This window comes from Loxodonta africana, unplaced genomic scaffold (assembly GCF_030014295.1).
Source record: "Loxodonta africana isolate mLoxAfr1 unplaced genomic scaffold, mLoxAfr1.hap2 scaffold_32, whole genome shotgun sequence".
In the NCBI taxonomy this organism is placed as follows: Eukaryota; Metazoa; Chordata; class Mammalia; order Proboscidea; family Elephantidae; genus Loxodonta; species Loxodonta africana.
This window is the reverse complement of record NW_026975036.1, coordinates 109,402-136,438: the sequence shown is the minus strand read 5'-3', so window position 1 is coordinate 136,438 and position 27,037 is coordinate 109,402. Positions and strand designations below refer to the sequence as shown.

The 27,037-nt window shown below is 40.0% G+C and overlaps 1 long non-coding RNA gene across 12 annotated transcripts in view; it reads right to left on the bottom strand.

Moving 5' to 3' along the window:
* The window catches only part of LOC135229505 (uncharacterized), a 598,703-nt gene that overhangs the window by 552,653 nt on the left and 19,013 nt on the right, over nt 1-27,037 (bottom strand). For all 12 annotated transcript variants that reach the window (XR_010320191.1, XR_010320188.1, XR_010320190.1 and 9 more), the window contains one exon: nt 1,458-1,600. This is a non-coding gene — a long non-coding RNA (uncharacterized LOC135229505). The remainder of the gene's footprint in view (nt 1-1,457; nt 1,601-27,037) is intronic.

Sequence of the window (27,037 nt, the reverse complement as noted above, 5' to 3'; positions counted from 1 at the left end):
TGCAAACTCCAGCAAGTTAAACTCACATAATTTTACCCCCAAATGCCTCACTGTCAATTGTGGAATAACAAGGACCAAGAAAATATCTTCAAAGAAGCTAGAGAGAAAACAACTCATCTCACACAGGAAAAACAATTGGAATGACTCTGTATTCATCATCAGAAGCCATGGAGGCCAAAAAGCTGTGAAAACAACATTTTTTCAACACTGAAAGAAAAGAAACATTAACCCAGTGTTCTATAGGCTGTTATTTCCTTCACGAGTAAAGGAAAAATATTGACATTCTCAGGTGAAAGACGATTAAGAGAATTCATCGCCACCAGACTTGTTCTAAATGAAACACTAAAGGAAGTTGTTCAGGTGGCAGGCTTGGAATTTCAGGAATTATGGAAAGCAACACAGTGGAAAGTATCTTCTGAAGTTCGCCCTTCAGCCAAAGATTAGACAGGTCTATAAAACAAACAACAACACACGTGAAGAAACTGTTTCTTAGTTCAATCATGTGTATGAGACCAAATGTGCAAAACCTGCCCAAAAGCACAGAAAAGAGGGCAGGATGGAACAGGAATCATGGCGGATGGAAACGGGGAACTGGAGCATAGGAGAGTGTTGACACATGATGAGGATTGCAACCAATGTCAAAAACAATTGTGTATAAATGGTTGAACAAGAAAGTAATTTGCTCTGTAAAGTTTCAAATAAAGCACAATAAAAAAAAAAAAAAGTGGTAGGTATCTGGGTAAACATATTATGCCAACCCTGCTGTCACTGCACAACATGGCGGAGGACTCCCCTCTTTGGAAAGACTTGCTAGCCTATTGGAAACACTTTGGAATATACTCTTGGTGGCAAATTAGTATTAAAGAATGGCATTAATTTTGAAAATATGAGATGTCTGTACTCATGTCTGGTGAATAAACTAGATAATAACATTTTCAGAGCTAAATGAGATGTTCTAACAGAAAAATAGGCCTGAATTCCCACGTGGGCCATGAGCCTAATCTGAAGGCCTTTCCCACAGAGGCATTTCAGGCACCTCTAGAGCAGCAGGAGCACTGGGGAATGCATGTATCAACCTCCCCCAGGGCCTTCTCTGAGGGGTAAGTACCTGCTTTAGTACTAAGCGTTCATAAATAGTCATTCTGCATAAGGTCTTCAGGTTCAAGTCTGTAATCCAGCTGGGATTCTGTGTGTGCTGCATCTCTGCATCAAAAGAACATGCTTCTAGAAGCAGAATGCCAGGAGAGAGGCGGTTGGGCAGTTGGGGGTGGAGGGTGCTGCACAGACAGGGGTGCCCGAGGGAGGCACAATATAGTCATTCTGCAGCAGGTCTAGTCATTCTGCATAAGAATTAGAATGCTTCTGTCAATGCACAATAGTTTACATGCAGAACATAAACAAAGTTACTGAAGGACAAAGTTGAATAGTAAACCAAGCCACTCCCTGTCAGTCCTTACCTGAGAGGGTCTTCATGAGGACTTCCGGGGATGGAGAAGGACACAGAAAACGCTGATTTATTTTACCTCTTCCTTCCTCAAGAAACAGGAACTGGTGTTAAGATGTCAGGTGTCAAGCCCCAAACTCCTCTTCTGGTCTGTATCTAAGGTGTATAATAAAACTGGGAATGAGGCAATCAGCCGTGAGCAGACAGACCCAGAGTATTCCCAGTGCCCCACATCTTTGAGCTCCAGTGAGATCCTGTTCTTAGTCACTACATTAGCAGAGGAGCTGAAAGACTGAAATTCCTTATTTTCAGGCAACTTGGGCTTCAAGCAGGCACTTATTGCTAAAGTCGTATTTCTCTGTGTTAATTTATGATCCTTAACTCAAATCCGGAGTTCGGAGCTGATTTTGATAACTCCTCCTTAGTCTGTGTAGACAAGAGTCTGCTCACAGTCAGGGAAGACAGTGGAGGAAACAAAGTCCCTAGCCCAGAGGAGGGACTGCTCCCCAAATTGGGGCAATGCCCCTGGGGAGCACTGGCGAGGTGCACTGTCCCCTCTGTGGCTTTGTGTTCTGCTCCTGGAATTGCACCCTGGGGGCCTCCATATGCAGACCCATAGTCCGTGGGTGGCCACAACTCCCTTCAGGGTCATAGGCACCTTGCGATATGCTTCCTGCCCTCCTTCTGAGCATAAGCGCTGAGATCACGCATGGCAGAACCAGTTCCGAGGTCCAGACCCTAGGCCTTGCCCTCCTTGGCCTTAGGCTTCCCCTAGTCCTGGGGGAACCCGCAAGCCTGGCGGGTGCGAGGTTAGCACCGGGCTCGGCGGGCTTGGGCCTGTCTCAAAAGGCTCAGGGCGCACGCAGGTTCCGCCTCCTTGGAGCCTGCGGGCTTGCGGCCGGCAGCCGGGCCATCTCCTGCCTCCCTCGGCCGCCCTCTCTGAGCAGCAGCTCCCCTCCCCCCACCCCACCAACAGCCCAACAGTCGCACTGCCTGCTTTCTGCTTCTAGAAGCCTGTTCTTTTGGATTACAGACTTGAACCTGAAACGCACAACTTTAAAACTACTAGATGGGGTGGCGGGGCGGGGGGGGTTGGGTGGCAGTGAAAAAAGGAAAAAAAATTAAGAAAAGAACAATTACAAAAAAAGTCTTAGAAGACTATCCTCACATTATGGACTCAAGAAGGCTGCGGATACACAACTGCGTAGATAGCATACTGTTGTCTCTTTCTTTGCAAATAAGTCTTAAATGAGGGAATTTGGTACCGGGAATAGTTGTAGAGCCTGACTTTGGGGAAATCTGGGATTGATGAATTGGCTTGCATGAGGCTATAAGCCCTGATAGTCAATATTTAAAGATGAGATTTGAGCAACCTAGAACATGCATCAGAATTTCTTCTAAGTAAATTAGCACCAGAAGATGCCTTTAACCACCTAAATAAAATGGGTCAGTAGTTCAAGATCTCCCTACAAAGAAAATGGCAGACCTAGATCATTTCCAGTCAGGTTCCAGCAAACATGCAAGAAACAGTCATTTTAATCTTGTACATAGTCAACAGAGATTAGAAAACCATGAGATACTCCACTAACTTGACCCTTAAGGCTAGTTTAAAAATGATAGCAAATTAGAGAAGGAAGGTAGGAGAAGAGTTAGAGGACAAGCACACTCAGTAACTAAGATGCAAAACCCTACGTAAGATGCTAGCAAAGGAAATCCAGCAAAGTATAAACCATGTAACATGCCATGATCAAGGCGGTTTATTGCAGGCATACAAATTTGAGTGAACATTAAAGATTTAGTAATTTCATTCACCACATGCATAGGTGAAAGAAGAGAAGACATATGCTCACCTCAAGAGATGGGGGCAAAGCAGGTTGATAAAATCCAATCACACGGAGAGATAAGGGCTAGGAGCAAACATGGAACAGAAAAGGAGTTCCCGAACGTGGAAAACTACAACTAGCATGATAGTTCATGGTGACGTGTGGGACATTCTCTTTAAAATTAATAAACAATAAAATAAGGATGCTTCTATCATTATTTTTATTAAACATTTAACACTGGAAGTACAAAAAGAGAAAAAGTATAACTGCTATTCATAGATTATAGGACTGTCTCCATTGAAAACCGTAGAAAACACTGGAATTAATAGTAATCATAAATAAAAAAATAAATTGAAATTTCAATGCATCAGCATCAAGCGGACTCGGTCATAGCTCTTAGGTGAAAACAAAGGACACTGATAGGGAAAGAGCAGGTTCAGGTGGGCTAGACCAAGGAGGGAAGAAAATTATTCTGCACTGGGCTGAACTTACAAGCACGGGTATGTGTGTTAGTTACCTAGTCCCTCCATAACAAAAAATAACACAACTGGATGGCTTTAAAGAACAGAAATTTATTTGTTCATAGTTCAGTAGGTAGTAGTTCAAATTCAGGGCATGACTGTAGTGGGAAGTCCTTCCTTGTCTACCTCAGCTTCTAGTAGACGCCAGAAATCATTTGTGTTCCTGGCCTTGTGGACGCATCTGTCTTCTTTGTCTGTCTTCCTCTTTGCCTGTTTGTGCCTGTGTGTATTCTGCTCCTTTTATAACTAAGAAGAGTAAGGCTTAGGACCCACCCTACATTAGTATGACCTCATTCACATAATAAAAGGAGGCCCCCTATTTCCAAACAAGGTCAGATTTACAGGTAAAGGGGTTAGGATTTCCACATACATTTTGGAGGGACACAATTCAATCCCTAACAGTCGACTTACCAGATATTCTGGATTGAGAGTACTCGCATGAACAGCTGAGAGTGGTTCCAATTCTTTGCTACATTCGTTGGCTGAAACTTGTCTCAATGGTCACCCATAGGAATGCTGGAGCAATTTATGGTGTAGGACCTAGCCAACCATTCCTAATCACGTCCATTGTGTGGAAAAACACACACTCCCATCACCGAAGCCTTGAGAAATTCATCGATAAGAAGAGAATGGTGGTTGGAACCAAGAATTGTTTCATAGCCTAGATAACATGGTGCAGCTGTTAGATATCCACATGGAGATGTCCGGTAATAAAACTTCACCCCACACGGAGATGTCAAGAATAATACCAACAGCTAATGTTCATTGAGTACCTACACTGGTGCCAGGCACTCCTGTGCTTTTCCTTTCATGTTTGCTTTTCATGATGGCCATATGAGGAATGTATCATTTTAATGCATAAAGAGGTCAATACAGAGAGTTAGGCTGACATTTGAATATATGAGTCTGGACCCAGGAGGAGTTTGAATGGATGGAGGTATAAACCTCACGTCCTTAGCTACAAATAGACAGCAGTAAACTCACTGAGGCATCCTAGAGGGAGGGTGTCAGTAGAGAGAGGAGCAGGCACCAAGCCCAAGGGTACTCGGGTATCTAGAAGCCTGCCAGGTGAACAGCAGCCAACAAGCCTCTCTGAAGTCCAGTGTGGTTCCTGGAGGGTTGTCTGTCCTTGCTCTCAGCTGCATTTCCCCAGTGCTCCTCCCCCCTGCACTGGGTTGTCCCCTTCATGACGACAGGGACAGTGTGTACCTTTCACCACTGTATCTGCATAACACAGACTACTTCTGGCCCATGGAGTATACTGACTGAATGAAAAATAAACAAAGGATAAGGACGTAAAATCCTTCGTAGTTGATACCTTGGGATACATTAAGGGGCTTCATGAGTAAGAGGGAGAAAAACTGATCAGGGCTGCTTCTGAGACCATCTCTTAGGCGTAAAGAGTGTTAAACAATAATTAAACAAAGAGATTTAGTGGCAGAGATGTATGTTAAAAAGATGTAAGTATAGGTTGAAGATTACTAGAAACATGCCCATTTATTATTGCAACTATAGTCAAATCGTTAAAAAACATATACTACATGCACACAGAATATTATAAAGTAATTTAATGCCCTCATTAAAAAAAAAAACAAAAAAAATTTATCATGAGAAAAGACTAATGTTGAATGAAAATATCAGGATATAATATCTGTGTTAATATATATAAATGTGTGTGCTAATACACACATAAAACCAGTTGCCACTGAGTCAGTTCTGATCCATGAGGACACCAGTGTGCCACAGTAGAACTGTACTCCATAGGGGTTTCAGTGGCTGGGTTTTCGGAAGTAGACTGCCAGACCTCTCTTTCATAGCAATTCTGGGTGGACCTGAACTCCAACTTTCTGTCAGCAGCTCAAGATATTAACCATTTGCATCAACCAGAGACTCTAATACACATACACGCCAATATAAGTAAGATAATAGACATATCGGAATGTTAATAATTTATTCTATGCATTACGTATGTTTTCTTGTTATTTATTGCATACTTTCCCATTGCTTCCAAGTTTTTGAGGAATAGAATGTACTTCTGGAAAAATTCATGAGAAATTTTTAAGTAATGAAATAATTAACAGAAACAGAATGAGTAAATCTGTGGCAAGGCAGCCCAGGAACCCAAGATTACAGTAACACTGGTATGAAAGGCAGAATTGTGGAGTCCTGAAGCTCAGTGGTCCCATGCATCCATCAGGAAAGAGCAAAGAGCAAATAAACAAGGAGAAAATACAGTGAGCCAGAGGAGTGGGAGCCCTCCGTTGTGGGCACAGTTTCCTCGTGAAACTTTAGATGGACACAATGGGTGGGATTATCCACTTCCATCATACAAACATTTTTATTACCCTTGATTTTAATGGAACTATGTTATAAAAACACATGATGAAATAAAGTATAATAAAAGAATAAATCTCATCAGTGGACTACTATCATTTTCCCCGGCCACTGAGGAGGGCGGGAGACACACACGGGAAAAGATGGAGCAGTGTGAAAACTCATGCTAAGTGGGGAGGAGAGTGTTTCTGAGACAGGCCTTAGCTGCTACCACCTAGGGAAGTAGGCAGCCGTGCACAACCAACTGGAAGAAATGGCACATTATTTCTGAGACCTACTCCAGCTCATAACAAATTATGGATAACATGGGGAAGAATGAGATTTCCAGGACACTTAATTGTTTTCATGAGAAACTTGTACATAGAAAAAGAGGCAGTCATCTAAACAGAACAAGGAATACTGCATGGTTTAAAGTCAAGAAAGGTGTGCATCAGTGTTGTATCCTTTCGCCATACCTATTCAACCTGTATGCTGAGCAAATAATCCGAGAGGCTGGACTGTCTGAAGAAGAATAAGGCGTCAGGATTGGAGGAAGACTCATTAATAACCTGAGATATGCAGATGATACAATCTTGCTTGCTGAAAGTGAAGAGGCCTTAAAGCATTTACTGATGAAGATCAAAGACTACAGACCAAGAGCCTAACAACTGGACCAATAAGCAACATCATGATAACGGAGAAAATGTTGACATCATTAAGGGCTTCATTTTACTTGGATCCACAATAAACACCCACGGAAGCAGCAGTCAAGAAATCAAACGACACATTGCATTGGGCAAATCTGCTGCCAGAGACCTCTTTAAAGTGTTCCAAAGCACAGATGTCACCTTGAAAACTAATGTGCGCCTGACTCAAGCCATGGTGTTTTCAGTCACCTCATACGCACATGAAAGGTGGGCAATGAATAAGGAAGACAAAAGAAAAATTGAAGCCATTGAATTACGGTGTTGGCAAAGAATATTGAATATACCACGGACTGCCAAAAGAATGAACAAATCTGCCTTAAAAGAAGTACAGCCAGAATATTCCTTAGAAGCAAGAATGGCGAGGCTTCATCTCACATATTTTGGACATGTTGTCAGGAGAGATCAGTCCCTGGAGAAGCACGTCACGCTTGGTGACAAGTGGCCACAACAATTGGCTCAAACATAACAACGACTGTGAAGGTGACGATAGGTAGTTTAATATACATTTTGACCCATATGAATTAAAATTTAAACAATTATTTCATACCTTTTCATAGCGGTTTTAGAATATACAATTAAAATAAATGTAAACAACTATTAGAAAAAAATCTCTGAAAATAAAATTTAAGAAACTGCTCCATACCCCAAATCTAAATGGCTTGATATAAAGCACTGGTCTTTGTAATTCACAAAAAACAGGTACCAATTCCTGAACAAGAACTGAAGTGACAGGAGAAACTCCCCATGCTGTTAGAGCCCTGAGTATGGGCCCTAATCCAATGATCTGTCTTCATTAATTCCTTTTCATTTCATCTCTGTGAAAGAGGGAAGGGAGAAGGTGAGAGAGGGTTACATGTGCCTATTCTGTTCTTTAGCATCTAGTTCAGTGCCAGGAACAAGTATTCATAAGAGTCTAAAAATCATTAAAATACAAATAAGGAGGAAAACCTCCTAGTATATATATATGTATTAGGCGGCACAAAGAGTTAAGTGCTCAGATACTAACTGAAAGGTTGGCAGTTTAAATCCACTCAGTTGCCTTGGAAGAAAGGCCTGGCAATCTCCCTCCAAATGCTCACAGCTATTAAAAACCGTATGGAGGGCAGTCCTACTCTGAAAACTCACGGGGTCGTCATGAGTGAAAATCTCCTCAACGGCAACTGGATTGGTAATCTATATATGGCATAAATGTTCGGAAAATTAGTTTCTGAACATATACACAGCATTGAGAATACACTGTACATTAGTATTATGTGCCAAAACCCACTGTCATCAAGTCGATTCTAACTCATAGTGACCCCAAAGGACAGAGTAAAACTACCCCATAGGGTTTCCAAGGCTGTAAGTCTTCACTGAAGCAGACTGCCACATCTGTCTCCTACAGAGAGGCTCGTGGGTTTGAAACACTGACCTTTCAGTTAGCAGCCAAGTTCTTTAACCACACAGCCACTAGGGTTCACTGCTGTCATGTACAGTGATTACATAAAGCAAATTCTGAAACAAACTGCCTGGGTTTAAATCCTAACTCAATTTATCAGCTGGGTGATCTGGGCACGTTACTTTACCTCTCACTGCCTCAGTTTCCCATTTCTAAAACGGATCTTATGCAAAAGGTTGTTACGCAGGTTAAATAAAACACACAAGGCACTTAGAAAAAGGCCTTACACACAGAATGAACACAATAAATGTTAGTTTTCATAATAAGGGAATACAAACAAACGGCTAGGTTGAAGGAACTTCCACTGAGAAAGAGTTGAGTTCTGAAATTCATGTGTAAAGTCATTTACATCAACTGTTAAAGTTGTATGTTTAGATTCAAGTGATTACTGAGGTATGTCATGATCTTGAACAGAGTTCTGGGGACTATACAGGCAGACTCTGCATGCCCTTCTCCTGCACATCCATTCCATCTCCCTTGGAGCCCAGACATCATGTTATCAATTAAACCCCTCCCACACTGGTGGTGTACTGTTTAAGAGCTATGGCTGCTAACCAAAAGGTCATCAGTTCAAATCCACCAGGCGCTCCTTGGAAAGTCTATGGCACAGTTCCGCTCTATAGGGCCTATAGGGCCGCTAAGAGTTGGAATAGACTCAGTGGCAACGGGTTTTTAATGGGTATGAGTAAACTGTTCAGTGCTTAAAGACATACCAAAAGCAACCACTAACACAAAAGTATAGTAAAAAGTTCTCATTTTAGAATAGCAAAGCCTTTTTCTAACACTGTGGTGAATTAGGGTGGACTGTGGATCAAGAAGAGCCCTGGTGGCATAGTGGTTAAGAGCTCAGCTGCTAACCAAAAGGTCAGCAGTTCGAATCCACCAACTAGTCCTTGGAAACTCTATGGGGTAGCTCTACTCTATGCTATAGGGTCTCTATGAGTTCAAATCAGCTAGGGTCTCTACGAGTTGGAATCAACTTGATGGTGACAAGTTTGGTTTGGTGGGTGCCATGGATTGCATTATGACCCTAAAAAAATGTGTGTTTCAACTTGGTTAGGCCATGATTCCCACTATTGTGTAGTTGTCCTCCATTTTGTGATTGTAATTTTACTTTAAGAGGATTAGGGTGGGATTGTAACACCACCCTCACTCAGGTCACCTTTCCCTGGGGTGTGGCCTGCACCACCTTTTACCTCTCAAGAGATAAACGGAACGGGAAGCAAGCCGAGAGTTGGGGGCCTCAGACTATCAAGAAAGCAGCACCAGGAGCAGAGCACGTCCTCTGGACCCAGGGTCCCTGCACCTGAGAAGCTCCTTGACCATGCGAAGGCTAAGGACAAGGACCTTCTTCCAGAGCCGAAAGAGAGAGAAAGCTTTCCCCTAGAGCTGATGCCTTGAATTGGACTATTAGCCTACTTCAATGTGAGGTATTACATTTCTCTCGGTTAAAGCCATCCACTCATGGTATTTCTGTTATGGCAGCACTAGATGATGAAGACAGTGGGTCAGGGTGGAAGGGGTGGATGAAGGACAAAAAAAGAAAAATGGACAACAGGAGAAATATAAGAATTCAGAGAACTGTGAAAATTTAATTCCTGAATATACTTTCTTTCTCCTCCCTATAACTGGAAGGACTTTTCTCATATACAGCATATATAAGGAAATCCTTGCAATATTTACAACACTTGGATTTTTGTAAAACTCATTCTCTGAAAACTCATGGTGGCCCCATTAATTTGTGGCTTAAAAACAACTCAGAACTAAAAAGAAGCATAAATAAATAAATAAAGGCACTGCTGTCATTTGCGGGTGATGTTCTTTTCCTGCTATCCACAACCCACACACTCGGGAGTTAATTTTCCAGGGTCAGTGTTCATAGACCATCCTCTTTCTCACACCACCACCCCACCACCCTTAATTATTTAGAAAAGGCAGGGCCAGTCAGTGCTCCAAACATCAAGATTTCTCTCCACAATGCCAACTCGCACTTGGGGAGCAGGCTACATTCTCAGCTATCAGCAATTCCACTAGCCCCTGCAGATAAGGAACATGTCTCCACTGAACTGTTCACTGTAATAAATTAAAAAAAAAAAAATTGTAAAAAACTGTTTCTTAAAACAAAAACAACAACAACAAAAAAAACAGGTATTTCCCCATTACCCACCCACCCCACTCTCCCACACCCACTGCTCCCCACCACACACACACTCAAATATTTCCTACCAAGGGTGTTTCCCAAGCACGGGGTCTGGCTCTGCTCTTCTTTTACACCCCGTGGAGGCCTCTGGAGAAACCATACCTTTGGTTGGCAATTCCCTGAACCCTGCCTATTCAAGCTGGCACTTATTCAAAAAGGCAGGTGAGTCTTCAAGTCAGGTTTTTATAAGGAGTTTAAGATGAGCCAGGTGATACGCCTACTCACCCTCAAGTTTCTCAAAGGTAATAATTTCTTGAGATGTTTACAATGTCTCAACTATGGGTTAATTAAATCCCTTAGGATGGTGGGCATGGGAAAATCCTCCATCTCAGTGCCCCCATTTTGGAAAAAAGAGGGGGAATCTCCAAAATTACAAATTTGAATTTCTACACGCTAAAAAGCCTGTCGGTTCCCCGGTGATCCAGTGGCTAGGATTCCGCATTTTCACCGCCACTGCCCCGGATTTCCAACCAGGGAAGAGTCTTTGGAAACCCTGGTGGTGTAGTGGTTAAGAGCTACGCCTGCTAACCAAAGGTTGGCAGTTAGAATCCACCAGACACTCCTTGGAAACCCTATAGGGCAGTTCTACCCTGTACTATAGGGTAGCTACGAGCTGGAATTGACTCCATGGAAATGGGTTTGGTTTTTGTTTTTAAAAAGACTCTCAGAATGATGAATTCCAAAGAAATGCATATTATGTATATTACCTACATGATTGCACAGAAACAAGACTAGAAGCACAGAGACTGGCATAGAGTGTAAATATGAATGTATATATTGAAATATATTTTTTAAACCACACCCTCCCTTGGGGGCTTCTCAGGCTCTCCGAGGCCAAATGGTCAGTGTCAAGCCATCAGGGAGCCCTCTGGTGGGCTCGGAGAGGGCCATCGGAGGTCAGCAAACAAATGACCCTTAGAGGAGGTGCCCTCTGCACCTCCCCCCAACGCTTGGGTGGGGCTTCCTCTCCTCTCCATTTGGTCTGGACCATCCTCACCTGGTCGCCTTGATGCCCCTCACCTGGCCGATTACCCAGCTGGGGAATTGTCAGTTGTGAGCTATCTCAGTGGATTTTCTTTATTTAAAAAGCAGGTTATACAGGTATTCTTTTGATTATTTTTGATATTTTGATAACTGAAGACCCGTTTTAAACTACCAATAACAGACGAATTTTAAAAAATAAATCCATGTATTTTTTAAATCCCAGCACCTGAGGTATCCACGTCTCTAAGTCTGCTTCCAAGCTTCCAGTGCAAATACATATCAAACTACAGAATATTATACTCTTTAAAATGGGGGTGAGTCATACGCATTTTTACAATCTACGTTTTCCCATTAAAATGATTCTTTTCCTATTTTTTTTTATACTGAGCTTTATTTGATTTTTTTTTTCTTTTTAATTTTACTGGGTTTTAGGTGAAAGTTTACAGCACAGATCAGTTTCTTATTCAAAAATTGATACACAAACTGTTTCGTGACATTGGTTGCAATCCCCACTTTGTGTCAGCGCTCTCCCCCTTTCCCTGTCCACCTCAGGTTCCCCATGTCCATTCGTCCAGGTTTCCTGTCCTTTCCTGCCTTTTCATCTTTGCTTTTGAGCAGGTATTGCCCATTTGGTCTCATACTTGATTGAACTAAGGAGTAAGTTCCTCACGTGTGTTATTCTTGGTCTGAGCCCTGGTGGTGCAGTGATTAACAGCTCAGCTGCTAACCAAAAGTCTGCTGTTTGAATCCATCAGTTGCTCCCTAGAAACCCTATGGGGTAGTTCTACTCCCTCCTATAGGGTTGCTAAGAGTCAGAATCCACTAGATGGCAATTGGTTTGTTTGTTTTTCAATCTTTGGCTGAAAGGTAGACTTTGTTATCAATTTATTAAATCAACTGGTAATTTGCTGGATATTTCTCATACACGAACTTATGATGTCTTCAAATCCAGCCAATCAGGTTTAGGGAGAGAGAAACTTCTCTACCTTAGCCTCCCTGCCACTCCCACACCTTTTTCATTGATTTCCATGCCCTGTTTAAGTAACATCACTCATCACTTCTCACTGTCTAGGTTATCTGAGCCAATTCATGGCAGTCAATTCCACCTGAGCTCTAGGATACCCTCATTTACACACTCTGTCCTGTTGTTCCTTCACCCATGGCTGACTACATCTCCCCTTGAATGTCTACTAGGCATCTCAAACTTAATGTGGTTCAAATAAAATTCTTGCTCCAAGTGTCTTATTTACCTCCCAGTCTTCCTTATCTCAGCAAATATTCTCACTATCCTCTGGGTTGTTCAGGACAAAAACCTAGAAATCACCCTTGATTTCTCTCCTTTATTCAAATCTTGCATCCAATCCATTGACACATATTCTGGACTCTTGGCGCTACCTTAAAATAAATCCTGACTCTATCCACTTCTCACTACCTCCACCTTACAGCCACCATCATCTCTTGGTTAAAACTGGACTCCATGCCACTGATCTTCCCTCTTACAGTCTACATAACAGCATCATTTCAGTGGCTTCTCATGGCGATTAGGAAAAATTCCCAAACGCTTCCCATGGTCTTTCATGATGCGGGGCTTGCCCACCATACTAACAGTCTTCCCTCGGTTCACTCCACACTCGCCATGACTTATTTCCTGAGCTTCCTCAAACATGCCAAAACACTTGGTTATTTAAGGGCCTCAGAAACAACTCTTGCCTTTATTGGCAATATCCTCCCTCCAGAACTTCATACAGCTATTCTCTCCTTTGATATAGGTCAGTTATCTCCTCAAATATCCTGCTCCCATAAGCCTTCTGACTATTAATCTAAAACACCTCACCCCACTCCTTCCCTCACATGCAAATCTGTCTTATTTTCAAAATATTTAGCTCTCCTTGACATTTTTTGTTATTACCTGTAAATTTATTTTTTGTGGTGGAGAATGTATGCAGCAAAACACACCAACTTAACAGTTTCTACCTGTACAATTTAATGACATCGGTTACATTCAAGTTGTGCAACCATTCTTACCCTCTTTTTCTGAGTTGTTCCTCTGTCATTAACATAAACCCACTGCTCCTTAAGGTTCCTATCTAATCTTTTCAGTAGCTGTTGTCAATCTGAAGCCATGTAGACAGTTCTTAAAAGAGCATATGCTCAAGGTAGACCATTTTTATTAGTTAAGTAAGCTAATGTTCTGGAGCCCTCGTGGCACAGTGGTTAAGTGATACAGTAGCCAAGCAAAAGAAGAGCAGTTTGAATCAACCACCTGCACCTTGGAAACCCTATGTGGCAGTGCTATTCTGTTCTACAGGGTCTCTGAGTCAGAATCAACTCAACAGCAACAGTTTGATTTTTTCTTTTTTATACTTCGGTTTTAAGATAATTCAAGGGAAGGCTTTTGGTGTAATGTTTAAAGAATATCTCACGGAAATAGTTTCAGGAGTTCATTCACCCTCAATGGCTCCAAAAAGTCTGGGGTTCATGAGAATCTGAAATTCTGTTCTGCAATTTCCCCCTTTTGATCAGGGCTTTTCTATGGACTCTTTGATCAAAATGTTCAGCGACAGTAGCCAGGAACATTTTGGTTCTTCTGGTCTCGTGGCATGCTAGATGTTCTTTTAAAAAACATGAGTGGATGCTGAAGGTTATCAAATACTTATTTTATTACACCTATTAATATAATCACATTTATTTTTCCTGTACATATGGTAAATTATACTGATTCATTTTTGAATGTTAAACTAACCTTGAATTCTTGGGATAGACCCAACTTGGTCATAATATATTCTTCTTTACAGTATTGCTGCATTTGTTTTGCCTATTTATTTTCATATTTTGCATCTATGTTCATCAGTGACATTGGCCTGTAATTTTCCCATCTTGTGCTGCTCTTGTCAGGTTTTGGTATCAATATTCATTCTACAAGCTTTACAAAGGAGTTTGGGTATATATTTCATTTTATATTGAAGAATTTGTGAAATATTTCTTGAATATTTGGCAGAATTTGCAGGAAAAGCCATCTGACATGAAGTTTTCTTTTTGAGAATAGTTTGAGCTCTAATTCAATTCTATTAACAGTTGTGGAATTACTTTTGCTTCCTGTTTCTTCCTGAATCGTTGTTATTAACTTACATGGTATGATGCGTTTGCCTACTTTACCTAAATTTGCAAATTTATTGACTAATATGGTTCATAACATTCTCACGTTATCTTTATGTTCTGCAAGATCTGTAGTCATTTTCTTTCTAATTCCTGATATTCGGTATTTATACCTTCATTCTTTTTCTCTTGATCAGTCTTCCCTAAAGTTTGTCAATTTTACTAGCACTTTCTAAGAATCAACTTTAGTCTTCGTTGATCGTCTGTTGCATGTATTCAATCATTAATAGAAACAAAAATTTCTATGAATGTTTGTTTCTGTTTTTTTCCCAACATTTTGAATGGATGTTTAACTCACTTATTTTTCAAGATTTGTTCTTTCCAATTATATTTTTAAGGCTATAAGTTTCCTATATTATATTGTCTGTACTGCACAACTTTTTACATGCACTATGTTCATAATTGTTCACTTCAAAATGTATTCTAATTTTCATCATGATGTCTTTTTTGACTCATAGTATTTTAAAATATCCAAGGACATGGAGATTTTGTATTTTCTTTTTCTAAGATGGTTTCTTTTTTAATTATGATGTACTTACATAGTATCCTCTATATTATTGCAGACTCTTGAAATTTGTTGAAACTTGCTTTATAACACAGTATATAGTCAATTTTTATAAACACTATGTGCGTGAGATGAATGTATATTCTTTAGTGGTTAGATAATGCACACACATACACATATATCAATTTGGTATTTTTATACATGTTAAATCTTCTGTATCCTTGATAATTTATGGACTTCTATGTTTCTGAGGGGTGTGTTAAAAGTCTATTATGATGCATGATGTCAAAAGGAGCCCCAGTAGTGCAGTGGTTAAGCACTCAGCTGTTAAACCTTTTGATTTGATCCACCAACTACTCCACAGGAAAAAGATATGACTGTTTCCTTCCATAAAGATTACAGCCTTAGAAACCCTTTGGAGAAGTTCTACTCCATCCTATAGTCACTATGAGTCAGAATTTACTCAACAGCACACAAGAAAAAATGTATGATGTGATGGAAACTGAGGAGTACAAACCTCAAAGAATTGGTCCTACCTCCAGGGTCAAAGGATGAAGGACAGAGAAAACAGCAGAGACATCCAAAAGCTTGGAAACAAGGAGGCTGAGAGGAAGACGCCTGGTGGTTTAAGGGCTTTGAAGGGCTACCACATATACTGAGGAATCTGGAGTGCAATGTTCTTGCCTAAGGATGAAGACATGCTCATAAAGATCCTGACAAAGCTCTGGGCTTGCACCTCTGGCTGATCTTTGGGCTCCATGGGGGCAGGAAGTGAAGGCTAAGGCAGAGTTTTAGGCACTCTTGCTTAGCATTGAAAGAATGCCCCAGTTCAGAGCCAATCTGCAAAGACTGGGATAATGTTCCTTTTTGTTTTTGGCTACAAGCTTTTAAAGAAATCACTGTCAGGTCATGAACTGACTGCTGACATAACAGAACAGAACTTCAGTGTCCACACATGAGAAGACATACAATCTTTGCAGAAATAGTTTGGGAACATCACTAAGCAAATGGATGACTGGCCCTCAACAATTTAAGAAAAAAAAAGAAAAAAAGCAAACCCTAATGACAGGGAATCTGATTTCCAGAGTTACATTATAATGTTTAAAATATTCAGTTTTCAACACACTATTTTAAGTCATAAAAAGAAAAAAGAAAAGGATGGTTCATTTGTTAAGAAGAAAGAAGAGAATGAACAGAAAGCATCCCTAAGGAAACACAGATATTGGGATTACTAGACAAAGATTTTAAACCAATTGTCTTAAATTTCCTCAAAGAGCTAAAGAAACCATAGACAAAAAAAAAAAAAGGAAACCAAGAGAAGAATGTATGAACAAGTAGAAAATATTAATAAAGAAATATTATACAAAAGAGCCAAAAAGAAATTACAGAGCTGAAAAGTAGAATAGCTGAAATAAAAATTTCATTAGAGGAGCTCAACAGCAGATTTGAGCAAGAAAGCAGGAAAATGTAAACTTGAAAAAGCACAACTGAAATTGTTCTAACTCAGGAGCATAAAGGAAAAAGAATGAAGAAAATGAACAGAGCCTAAGGGACCTGAGGGACAACATCAAGCATACCAATATACTCATTAAGGAGTCCCAGAAAGGAAAGAAACATGAAAGGACAGAAAGAATATTTGAAAATGTAATGACTGGAAGGTTCCCAAATGTCATCTAGATATCCAAGAAGCTCAATAAACTCAAAGGACAATAAATACATAGATATCCACAGACAGACATAATCAAAATGTCAAAAGACAAACACAGAAACTTGAAAGCAGTAAGAGATAAGTGACTCCTAGTGTACAAGAGAGTCTCAACAAGTTTAACTGTTGATTTTTCACCAGAAACCACTGAGACAAGAAAATAGTGGGATGATGTACTTAAGGCACTGGAAAAAAAAAAAAAATACAGAAACAAAACTATGAACCAAGATGTCAATATCTAGCAAAACTATCTTTCAAAAATGAAGGCGAAAGTAAGACATGCCCAGATACACAAAACCTGAGGGAGTGAGTTAGTAGCAGAACTGCCTTATGAGAAATGCCACAGGGAATCATTCTGGCTGGCATGAAAGGACACTAGACAGTAAGTGGAAGCCATAAAAAGAAACAAAGACTCCGTAAAGGTAACTACTTAGATAAAACAAAGTCAGTAATATTTTTATATCACGCCTCTCTTTTTTTCATATATGATTTAAAGCACGAATGCATAAAAATACTTACACATCTCTCTTAATGGACACACAATGTATAAAGACGCAATTTTTGTAACAGCAACGTAAGTAGGGGAGGTAACTGAGCTGAATAAAAGCAGAATTTTCCATACTGTTGAAGGTAAATTTATATTAATTAAAAGAAGATTGTTATAAATATAAGATCTTAATTGTAATCCTCATGGTCACCACTAAGAAGTTAAACAATATAAGGAAAGGAAATAAGGAGAGGACCAAAATTGTACACTTGAAAAAAATCAGTCAAACACAAAAGTGGACAGTAGTGAAGAAAATGAGCAACAAAATACATATATGACCTACTACTACAAAGTAGAAGATATAAGTCCTTCCTTATCATTAATCGCTTTAAATATAAATAGATTAAATTCACAATTGGGATCATTAAAGTTGTGTGTCAACTTTGTCGGACCATGATTCTCAGTGCTTTGGCAGTTATGATGTAGTTTAGCAGTCGTATACGGATGAAATCACTTCCATAATGAGATGTGATATAATGCGATTACCTCCGTGATGGGATCTGCTGTGAGTAGCCAATCAGATGTAAGGGAGTTTCCTCAGGGGTGTGGACTGCATCCAATATAGGTGGACTTTCTGGCAAGGCTCTTGAGCTTTTGCTCACTCTGAATCCTGCAGCTGGCTCCTCTTCATCTGATCTCAAGTTTTTGGGACTTGAACCTTCAGTTTACCTTCCAATTTTGGGATTCATCAGCCTCCGCAGTCTGTGAGCCACGACCTGCCAGCTTAACTGCCGATCTTGAGATTTGTCAGCCTTTGCAGCCTGTGAGCCACAGACCTGTTGTATGACCTGCAGATCTTCAGTTCTGCAGTCCCTGCATCTACGTGAGTCAGGAGAAGCCACCAGCCTGACCCATGGACTTGAGACCTACCAGCCTCTACAGCCTCGTGAGCCATTTCCTTGATATAAATCTATTTAAATATATATCTCACTGGTTTTGCTTCTCTGGAGAACCCAGCCTAAGATACCAATTAAAAGACAAATATTGGCAGAATTAATAAAAAAATCATTCAATTGCTATCAAGCTGATCTGACTCACGGTGACCCCTCCCCCCATGTGTGTCAGAGTAGTACTGACACTCAAGTGTGTCAGTTCAATGGCTAATTTTTCAAAAGTAGATCGCCAAGCCTTTCTTCCGAAGTGCCTCTGGGTGGACTCAAACCTTCAACATTTTGGTTAGCAGCTGAATGCATTAACCGTTTGCACCTCCCAAGGACTACAACATGTATCTATGTTTATTTCTGTATTACTTGTCTTTATACTCTATACGTACATACACACATAGACACACACACATAGACATCACACAGATGCTTTGGACTTCAACTAGCAGGGCTCTATTAATTGTTGATAGAAAAGTACTGATATCAATTATAAATGCGTATTTGTCCATTTCCCCTTTCAGATTTATTAGTTTTTGTATTTTGGAGCCCTGTTGTTAAATACGTACACATTTAGGATTGTTGTATCTTTTTGGAGAATTGAACCTCTATTATGTTATGTCCCTACTTATTCCCAATAATACTCCTTTTTCTGAAGTATAATTTGTCTGATATTAATATAGCTACTGCAGTAGAACTGGATAATTTTCAACCATTTCAAGAGGTAACATAAGATCAAGAACTGATGGTATAAAAGGAAGAAATCGAAGCTGCATTGAAGGCATTGGTGAAAAAACTACCCTCTCTCCACCATCTTCACTAACTCTGACACCAACTGTCCCTCACACAGCACTCCCTACTTCTCTGCTGGGTTCAATAATTCATTGCAACGGCCACACAGAGCTCACAGTCCATATTCATGATTATGGGGTTTATTAGGGAAGTAACAGTTACAACTCAGGCTCAGAGACACTCAGAATACAGTTCTTCTATCAGGACAGCCTCTTCCCTCCTGTGCTCATAGGCGTGCCTCTGCCTGGCCTTGGGCCTCTCTCCAAAGGCACTCAGCTTTCCTTCTCCATGGGCCATCATCTCCTATAGCCGGGTCCCTGTTGCTTGGTCTCTCCTGCCATGGCATCTTACCGTCTTCAGGGTTACAGCTTCCTCTCTCTATCTCAGTCTCCTGCTTCTAGGAGCTTCTCAGTGCAGGGATCTCAGGTCCATAATATATGCTCAGCTCCTGGCTGTTCTTCCTTGATGGGAGTTGAATCCTCCTCTTTGCTCTGGAACTGGTTCTCTTTGAAGGGAAAACTAAACAATCCCCTTGGTGAGCCACAACTACCCTATCACACAGTCCTGCCCAAGCACCAGGGTGGATGTTATAAGACCATGGCTAGAAAGGCCACACAAAGTAAACAATCACATCACAGCACCTTGGACTCATTTTTCGAGCGAAGTATCAAAAATCCCATACGAACAGATTGGTAAAGAACATAATCAACGGCAAGAACATTTTCATAATTATGTTTTCTGTATTTGGAAGAAATCTATAGCACTATTCTTATTTTGCCAGTTCACAGGGATCACAGAGATTAGTGGTAGATATCGCAGTACCAGAAAACTCTCTGGTGAAACAGTCTGTGAGCAGTCTTACAAACACGGATATTCCACCAGAGTCAAAAGAATGACGTTACATTAATCATCAAAGAGAACATTTCAAGATCTAGCCTGAAGTACAATGTTGTCACTGATAGGCTAATACCCATACACTTACAAGGAAGACCAGTTTATATGACTATTCAAATTTATGCACCAACCACCAATGCCAAAGACAAAGAAATTGAAGATTTTAAACAACTTCTGCAGCCTGAAATTGATGAAACATGCAATCAAGATGCATTGATAATTACTGGTCATTAGAATGTTAAAGTTGGAAACAAAGAAGGAAAAGTAGTTGGAAAATACAGCATTGCTGATAGAAATGATGCCAGAAATCTCATGAAAGAAGTTTGCAAGACCAGTGACTCATCCACTGCAAATATCTTTCTTCACCAACATGAACGGCAGCTATACACGTGGACTTTACCAGATGGAATACACGGGAATCAAACTGACTACATCTGTGGGAAGAGAAGATGGGAAAACTCATATCATCAGTCAGAACAAGGCCAGGGATCGATTGTGAAACAGACTGTCAATTGCTCATATGGGAGTTCAAGTTGAAACTGAAGAAAATTAGAATAAGTCAGAAAGGGCCAAAGTACGACCTTGAGTATATCTCACCTGTATTTAGAGACCACCTCGAGAATACATTTTATGTGTTAAACTTAACAACTGAAGACCAGGTGAGTTGTGGAATGACATCAAGGACATCACACATGAAGAAAGCAAGAGGTCCTTTAAAAGACAGGAAAGAAAGAAAAGACCAAAACGGATGTCAGAAGAGACTCTGAACCTTGCTCTTGAATGTCGGGTAGCTAAAGTGAAAGGAAGAAATGACGAAGTAATAGAGCTGAACAGAAGATTTCAAAGGGGGGCTTGAGAAGAAAAAGTATTATAATGACATGTGTAAAGATCTGGAGATGGATAACCAAAACGGAAGAACACACTCAGCATTTCTCAAGCTGAAAGAACTGAAGAAAAAATTCAACCCTTGAGTTGCAATACTGAAGGACTCTACAGGTATAATATTAAATGACGCAGGAAGCATCAAAAGAAGATGAAAGTAATACCCACAGTTACTATGCCAAAAAGGATTGGTCGACCTTCAACCATTTCAGGAAGTAGCATATGATCAGAAACCGATGGTACTGAAGGAAGAAGTCCATGCTGCACTGAAGGAATTGGTGAGAAAAAAAAGCCTCCAAGAATTGATGGAATACCAACTGAGATGTTTCACCAAATGGATGCAGCACTGGAATCGCTCACTTGTCTAATCCCAAGAAATTTGGAATACAGCTACCTGGCCTATGAACTGGAAAGGATGCATATTTACACCTATTCCTAAGACAGGTGATCCAACCAAATGTGGAAATTATCAAACAATATCATTAATATCACATGCAAGTAATACTCTGCTAAAAATCATGCAAAAGCAGCTGCAGCAGTGCATTGACAGGGAACTGCCAGAAATTTAAGCAGGATTCAGAAGAGGACATGGAAGGAGGGATATCACAGCTGATGTCATATCGATTCTGGCTGAAAGCAGAGAATACCAGAAAGATGTTTACCTGTTTTATTGACTATGCAAAGGCATTTGACTGCTTGGGTCATAACAAATTATGGATAACATTGCGAAGAGTGGGAATTCCAGAACACTCAATTGTGCTGATGAGGAACCTGATCAAGAGGTAGACGTTCAAACAGAAAAAAGTGATACTGCGTGGTTTAAAGTCAGGAAAGGTGTGTGTCAGGGTTGTATCCTTTCACAATACTTATTTAATCTGCAAATAATCTGAGAAGCTAGACTATATGAAGAACAAGACATCAGGATTGGAGGAAGACTTATTAACAACGTGCATTTTGCAGATGACACAACCCTGCTTGCTAAAAGCTAAGAGGACTTGAAGCACTTACTGATGAAGATCAAAGACCACGGCCTTCAGTATAGATTGCACTTCAACATAAAGAAAACAAAAATCCTCACAACTGGGCCAATGAGCAACATCATGATAAATGGAGAAAAGATTGAGATTGTCAAGGATTTCATTTTATTTGGATCCACAATCAACACCCATGGAAACAGCAGTTAAGAAATCAAAAGATGCATTGCATTAGGCAAATCGGCTGCAAAAGACCTCTAAAGTGTTGAAAAGCAAAGACATCACCTTGAAAACTAAGATGCAACTGATCCAAGCCACAGTGTTTTCAGTGGCCTCGTATGTGTGGGAAAGCTGGCTGATGAATAAGGAAGACCGAAGAAGAATTGATGCCTTTTAATTGTCGTGTTGATGAAGAATTCTGAATATACCATGAACTGCCAAAAGAACAAAAAAATCTATCTTGAAAGAAGTATAACCAGAACGTACCCTAGCCTAGAAGCAAAGATGGCTGGGCTACATCCTACATACTTTGGACCTGTTTTCAGAAGGAATTAGTCCATGGAGAAGGATATCATGTACTATTTCTTTGGACTATCTAAGACCTGAAGAACAAAATCTCATGGTCCAAATTAACATTTTTACTTACTAATTTTCAAATGTAGCCCTGGTGGAAGAGTGGTTAAGAGCTTGGCTGAAACTAAAAGGTTTCAACCAGCCTCTCCTTAGAAGCCCTGCTGTGCAGTTCTATTCTGTCCAATAGGGTCACTGTTAGTTAAAATTTAATCCACAGCAATGAGTTATTTAATTTTCAAATATAAATTTTTTCTGTTAATGTCTAAATTCTAAAGTAAATTCTATTTTATAAACTACCTGTTTTATAAATTTATTTTCTATTATTCAAATTCATTGTTATAGTAGAATCAAACTTAAAAAGTAACATAATTTTATATCCAGGCAAAATTTTCATTTTGCCAATAACTAAGTGGAGTGCAAAAATGGAAGCCTGCAGAAGATAAAAAGAAAATGATTTGTGAATCCCTAAAGACAATTCCAAAATTCGTTTTTAGAATGTAATAAATCAGCAGAGACTTCTTGCATTAAAGGTACGTGCTTAATGGGTGGGAATCATCCTACTAGTACCACTAGTGCTGAAATTAACGATGGCAATACAAATATAACAGAATTTGTTCCAAATTCTGCATCCATTTCTTGATGTAGTAAAAAAAAAAAATTAGTAATGATCTACAAAGTGAAACTAAGAATATTAAATTGTCACATCTGCAGAGCGCATAAATAACAGACATGCAGATCCTGCCTTGTGGAATAATTTTCTTCCAATGAAGTAAATTACTGGATCAAAAGAGGCCCAAGTGATTGTCAACATCACAATTATCCACTTGTAAATTTGTGTTGAAAATTCCTGGATGGTAAACAAAGTTCTGTAGCCAGAATTTTTTCTAGAGTGCAAAGTTAATGATGAAAATTATAAGAGGGAGTGGCTACTGCCATCTCCATCAGTCAGCTCTGTGTATTGTTTTGTTTGCAAACCTACTAACCAAACAAACAAACCCGTCATCCTCATTTAATTCTTGAATTACTACAGATGAATTTAGCAATTGGTGCAAATTGAATAGGATCGGTAAACATGAAAATAGTTCAATTCACAGAGATTATGTTATCCTATTTAAACCAAACACATTGTTCTGGCTTAATTTATGAACTGGAATCACAAATTAATGAACATCAGTATTGAAAAGCCATTTTGTAATGTGTCGTTGTTGTCATAACAATCACTGAATGGGGACTATCTTCGTGAAAAAGAAATGAAGTCTTTGGGTCCCCACGAAATGGAAAATTTTAAAGTTGGCTTCAACTTGCTGCTCATTTGATCTATTTTTAGCAAGTCACATCTCAAAACACGGTAACACAGGAAAGGGCAATCCATTCCATAATTCTAAAATAATGTGTAAAAAATTTATAATCTTGATAAGTGATGAAGTTCAATCAACTACTGTCAGTGAAATAAGTATAGCTCGATATTTTATTTTGTCTGTGGATTCCACTTCTGAGCCTTCTCATACAGGCCAGCTAAGTATTGTTTAAAGATCCGTATCTCCAACAGATAGAAAACCTGTGCGGTGATTTATCACATTTACTAGCTTAAAAAATCATACTGGTAAAGACGTTGCAAAGCAAGTGTTTCACTAATTATGTGAAGTTTGCAAAATTGACTTTTCTAAGTGCAGAGACCAATCCTATGACAATGCTGCCATTACGTCACTGCATTACAAAGGCATACAACAGAAAATTCTGGAATGAAATTAATATGCCATTTTCATACCAAGGTGCTGCACATTCCCTTAATTTTGTAGGATGTATCACAATAGTTTTTTTTTGTCCAAAAGCAATTGATGTTTTTTCTAATATTCAGTTACTTTATAAATTTTTTGCCACCTCTACTCACTGATGAGCTGTTCTTAAAACATATTCAGGCAATGATTGAGCATTAAAATGTCTAATACACATTGGGAAGCACATGCTATAGCAACAAGTACAATTCTAGGCCCCACACAGAATATTGCTGAAGACTAGATACAAAAAGGAAACTACAAAACAGAAGCTAAAATCATGGCTGCCTTAGTCATCTAGTGCTGCCATAACAGATACCATAAGTGGATGGCGTTAACAAAGAGAAATTTATTTTCTCACAGTCTAGTAGGTTACAAGTCCAAATTCAGGACATCAGCTCCAGGGGAAGGCTTTCTCTCTCTGTTGATTCTGGAAGAAGGTCCTTGTCCTCCATCTTCCCATGGTCAAGGAGCTTCTCAGGCGCAGGGACCCCAGGTCCAAAGGACACGCTCTGCTCTTGGTAGTATGAGGCCCCCAACTCTCTATCCTTTCATCTCCTGAGAGATAAAAGGTGGTGCAGGCCACACCCTAGGGAAACTCCCTGTATCTCGGATCAGGGAGGTGTTAAAATCCCACCCTAATCCTCTCAACATAAAATTACCATCACAAAATGGAGGACAACCTCACATGGCCGATCCAAGTTGATACACATATTTTGGGGGGACATAGTTCAATCCATGACATTCTACCCTTTGGCCGCCCCAACATCACATTCTTGCAAATGGAAAACATATTCATCCCATCACAAACCAAAACCAAACCCACTGCCGTCCAGTCGATTCTGACTCATAGCGACCCTATAGGACAGAGTAGAACTTCCCCATAGAGTTTCCAAGGAGCGCCTGGCAGATTCGAACTGCTGACCTTTCGGTTACCAGACGTAGCACTTAACCACTAGGCCACCAGGGTTTCCTCATCCCATCATAGCATAGAAAAAGTCTTAAATCAAGTCCAAGTCCAAAATTCAAAAATCCCTCTTCATCTGTGAAATCTAGGACACAAGTTATCTGTTTCCAAAGGTACAATGGCATAAAAGGCACAAGCTAGACATTTCCGTTACAAATTGAAGAAACTTGAGGGAAAGAAGGCATAACATGTACCAAGCAAGTCAGGAGAACACATCGCATTAGCCCTCAAAGACATTGCAAACCAAGTGTTTCACTAATTAGGCGAAGTTTGCAAAATTGGCTTTTCGAAGTGCAGAGACCAACCCTATCACAATGCTGGGAAATGTCACTGCATGATAAAGGCATGCAACAGAAAATTCTGGAATGTAATGAATATGCCATTTTCATACCAAGGTGCTGCATATTCACTTAATTTTATAGGATATATCACAATGGATTTTTGTCAAAAAAATGATTTTTTTCTTCTATTCAGATATTTTACAAATTTTTTGCCATCTGTATTCACCGATGAGCTGTTCATAGGCAATGATCAGCATTAAAATGTCTTTCTAATACCCACTGGGAAGCACATGCTATAGCAACGAGTGCAATCCTGGAATCACACACTCAGATTCTAGGTGCCATAAAGAATATTGCTGAAGACCAGTCACAAAAAGGAGACACCAGAACAGAAGCTTAAAACGTCACCAACAAAATGTAAATGCAGACCATATAATTGTTATATATAATAATATATTGCATCATTTTCATTTGATGAGTCAATTCTCCAAGATTCAGAAGTAAATTTGTAGACATGCATGGATCTCTACCAGCTATTAACAAGATATTTACAGAAGAGAACATTTTGAAAACACAATAAAACAAATACTGCCAAATACTGATTATCAAGCACTTTATTGTTGCAGAAGCATTAAAAGAAACAAGTAAATGAGAGAAATGCTCCAGAAGTATTGAGTGCCAGAGATCAATTTCACATAACCATTATCACTAACACACTTGAATCTTGCATGAAATGAAGGGTGAAGATATATGAAGTTCCTTCTGATATTTTTTTCCTTCTTAATGTGAATATAACTGATGAAGAATTCCTGAAGGTACCCAATAAATCAGCACAGGCTTATCCTGATGAGAAAAGCCTGGTGGCATAGTGGGTAAGTGCTACGACTACTAACCAAGAGGACGGCAGTTCAAATCCACGAGGCGCTCCTTGGAAACTCTATCGGGCATTTCTACGCTGTCCTATAGGGGCGGGATGAGTCAGAATCGACTCGACGGCAGTGGGTTTGGTTTTTATCCTGATGACTTAAGACAAACCTTTATGGAGAAGTGCTACAATATCATTCTTACGTTAGAATTAAGTTTAGAGATTCAAGACAAATTTTACTCATGTAGGCATGTAAACCAAAAAACCAAACCCATTGCTGGTGAATTGATTTCAACACATAGCAACGCTATAGGAAAGAGTAGAATTGCCCCCATGTTTCCATGGAGCAGCTAATGTATTCGAACTGCCAAGCTTTTGGTTAGCAGCTGAGTTCTTAACCACTGCACCACCAGCGCTCCAAATATACCCTGGCCCCGTAGTTCAAATGCAACAGCCGCTCCTTGAAAACCCTATGAGGCAGTTCTACTCTGACCTATAGGGTCATTATGCATCAGAATCCACTCCAACCCGACGGGTTTGTTCTGCCTACTGCCTCATCCCTATTTCATTTTCTCAGAGATAAGTTTCTCTGATAGTGTCAGATTCAGGAATGTGATGGCCCTGAACATCAAAGGTGAAGTTACAGAATTGGACTTAGTAGCAGGGGGAGGGGGATATGGTTCAGAAGCAGTGAGAGGTTGACAGACCTGACCCGGCAGAAACAAGCACCCTGCAGGCTGGATTGGATGGCATGTGCGGTGAGGCAAGCAGTGATGCTCGGGACATGTTTTTCACATCAGAAGAGACCGA